The sequence below is a fragment of the Oncorhynchus masou genome, unplaced genomic scaffold (assembly GCF_036934945.1).
Source record: "Oncorhynchus masou masou isolate Uvic2021 unplaced genomic scaffold, UVic_Omas_1.1 unplaced_scaffold_15922, whole genome shotgun sequence".
NCBI lineage: Eukaryota > Metazoa > Chordata > Actinopteri > Salmoniformes > Salmonidae > Oncorhynchus > Oncorhynchus masou.
The window spans coordinates 1-3488 of NW_027006003.1; the positions used below are offsets into that span (position 1 = coordinate 1).

The 3488-nt window shown below is 44.3% G+C and overlaps 1 non-coding gene across 1 annotated transcript; it reads left to right on the forward strand.

The window, feature by feature from the left end:
* The first annotated feature begins 630 nt into the window (after positions 1 to 630).
* trnaa-ugc (transfer RNA alanine (anticodon UGC)) lies at positions 631 to 706 on the forward strand. The gene has a single exon. It is a non-coding gene; the product is annotated as a tRNA-Ala (tRNA).
* The last annotated feature ends 2782 nt before the right edge of the window (positions 707 to 3488 follow it).

Sequence of the window (3488 nt, forward strand, 5' to 3'; positions counted from 1 at the left end):
GTGTCATGTCTTGTTATGTCTGTTCCTGTCCTTTCTCTTCATTCTCTCTCTCTGCTGGTCTTTTTAGGTTACCTTCTCTGTCTCTCATTCCTCAGCTGTTCTACATCTGCCCTAACTAGCTCTTTCCTCTTCACACCTGTTCTCTCTTCCCCCTCTGATTAGGTCTCTATTTCTTTCTCTGTTCCTGCTACTTTCAGTGTCTGATTCTTGTTTGTGTTTTTTGATGCCAGAAGCAAGCTGTCGTCTCGTTTGCTTCCACCTTGTCCTGTCCTGTCGGAGTCTGCCTGGCAGGAGCATCCTGCACTATACTAACGTTCTTTTTGTTCCGCTGACAACGTTGGAAGAGGATTTATGCCATTCCTGTATTTTCATTAAAGAACTCTGTTTTCTGTCAAAACCGCTTTTGGGTCTTCACTCAAGTTCATAACAGCGTGACCCCTCTTACACTGACTGTTTCCTGAGCTCAGCTGATAAGCGTGCCGCCGTGTGGCCCCAACAAGCAAAGGGAAAAGAAAGAGCTGGAGGAAGACCAGTAAAAGACAAGTGGACAGCAGGCTCAGGGTCACTGAATGATGACCACATTAACTATTACAATGGCCTCCCAAACCCCCTAAACCATGGCCTTGGCCTGGTCCTGTGTGGCTCAGTCGGTAGAGCATGGCGCTTGCAACGCCAAGCGTCGTGGGTTCGATTCCCACTGGGACCACCCGTATGTAAAAGTAGTGGCCTCAGCCGACTTGTAAGTCGCTTTGGACAAAAGCGTCTGCTAAATGGGATATATTATTTATTATTAACCCCACCTGGCCCAGAATCGGCCCTGGGTCGGCCCGGGTTAAGAGTCACCAGGCCAGGGCTGGCCAGTCAGTCAGCTGTCAGTAGGAGCAGGAAGTGTGGCAGGGTGAACAGTTATTTTTCAGGGCGTGCGATCTGCCAGGTCACCCCACAGCTCAGTGGCAGGCTGCAACAGACCTGCTGGTGTGTGATTAAAGGGAACAGTGACAAAGATGCAGAGGCCAGCTGTCACACACAGGGCAATAATGACGGGCAAATCCCGGCCGTCTGACTCTGCTCTCTTAGCTTCAGTCTTGGACTCTAACCAGCTTTTGTTAACGTGTCACAAACTTGTTTTACTAGGGGTTTTAGGTACTGTTTAGTTACTCTACTGAAACTTGTTTTACTAGGGGTTTTAGGTACTGTTTATTTACTCTACTGAAACTTGTTTTACTATGGGTTTTAGGTACTGTTTATTTACTCTACTGAAACTTGTTTTTTAGGGGTTTTTGGTACTGTTTAGTTACTCTACTGAAACTTGTTTTACTAGGGGTTTTAGGTACTGTTTAGTTACTCTACTAGAGCTTGTTTTACTAGGGGTTTTAGGTAATGTTTAGTTACTCTACTGAAACTTGTTTTACTAGGGGTTTTAGGTACTGTTTAATTTACTCTACTGAAACTTGTTTTTACTAGGGGTTTTAGGTACTGTTTAGTTACTCTACTGAAACTTGTTTTCAATTCAATTCAAGGGCTTTATTGGCATGGGACACATGTGTTAACATTGCCAAGAAAGCAAAGTGAGGTAGATAATATATAAAGTGAAATAAACAATAAAAATTAACAGTAAACATTACACATACAAGTTTCAAAAACAATAAAGACATTACAAATGTCATATTATATATATTTGTAATGTCTTTATTGTTTATTGTGTCTTTATTGTTTATTTTATCTTGTGTCCTTTACCAATTGTACATTGTTAAAACACTGTATATATATATATATATATATATATATATATATATATATATATATATATATATATACAGTGTTTTAACAATGTGCAATTGTAAAGAACCAAGATAAAATAAATAAGCATAAATATGGGTTGTATTTACAATGGTGTGTGTTCTTCACTGGTTGCCCTTTTCTCGTGGCAACAGGTCACAAATCTTGCTGCTGTGATGGCACACTGTGGAATTTCACCCAGTAGATATAAGGAGTTTTCAAAATTGAATTTGTTTTCGAATTCTTTGTGGATCTGTGTAATCTGAGGGAAATATGTCTCTCTAATATGGTCATACATTGGGCAGGAGGTTAGGAAGTGCAGCTCAGTTTCCACCTCATTTTGTGGGCAGTGAGCACATAGCCTGTCTTCTCTTGAGAGCCATGTCTGCCTACGGTGGCCTTTCTCAATAGCAAGGCTATGCTCACTGAGAGTCTGTACATAGTCAAAGCTTTCCTTAATTTTGGGTCAGTCACAGTGGTCAGGTATTCTGCCGCTGTGTACTCTCTGTGTAGGGCCAAATAGCATTCTAGTTTGCTCTGTTTTTTTTTGTTAATTCTTTCCAATGTGTCAAGTAATTCTGTTTTTGTTTTCTAATGATTTGGTTGGGTCTAATTGTGCTGCTGTCCTGGTGCTCTGTAGGGTGTGTTTGTGTTTGTGAACAAAGCCCCAGGACCAGCTTGCTTAGGGGACTCTTCTCCAGGTTCATCTCTCTGTAGGTGGTGGCTTTGTTGTGGAAGGTTTGGGAATTGGTCTTTCTCTTTCTCTCTCTCTCCCTCGCTTTCTCTCTCACTCTCTCTCTCTCCATCTTTCTCCCTCTTTTTCCCTCCCTCTCTACCTCTCTCTTCCTCTCTCTCCCTCTCTTTCTCCATCTCTTTCTCAAAGCAATTCAATAAACTTTATTGATATGGAAAGTTAAATCACTTACATTGTCCAAGTAAACTTTCTGTATAATAAATATGGTTGAATAAGACCATAATATCTCCCGCCCCCTCTCTCTCTCCTGCTCCAAACACACTCTCTAAGAGATCAGTTATATGTAGTAGAAAGAGCAGATCCAAAGATGACATCCTCTCTCCCTCTCTCCCCCTCTCTCCTTATTCTCTCTCCCTCTCTCCCCCTCTCTCCTTATACAAGCCATACTCTGATAGGTGAAGGATCCTGTGGGGTTGATGGACTGCAGCCTGCAGTACGTCCCCGGTTAGGGTTGATGGACTGCAGCCTGCAGTAGGTTCCCAGTTAGGGTTGATGGACTGCAGCCTGCAGTAGGTCCCCGGTTAGGGTTGATGGACTGCAGCCTGCAGTAGGTCCCCGGTTAGGGTTGATGGACTGCAGCCTGCAGGAGGTTACCAGTTAGGGTTGATGGACTGCAGCCTGCAGTAGGTCCCCGGTTAGGGTTGATGGACTGCAGCCTGCAGGAGGTTACCTGTTAGGGTTGATGGACTGCAGCCTGCAGTAGGTCCTGGTTGGGGTTGATGGGCTGCAGCCTGCAGTAGGTTTGGTTAGGGTTGATGGACTGCAGCCTGCAGTAGTAGGTCCTGGTTAGGGATGATGGACTGCAGCCTGCAGTAGTAGGTTGTCCCAGTAGGTCCCCGGTTAGGGTTGATGGGCTGCAGCCTGCAGTAGGTCCCCGGTTGGGGTTGATGGACTGCAGCCTGCTGAATCCAGTTGGGGTAGTAGGTCCCTGGTTAGGGTTGATGGACTGCAGCCT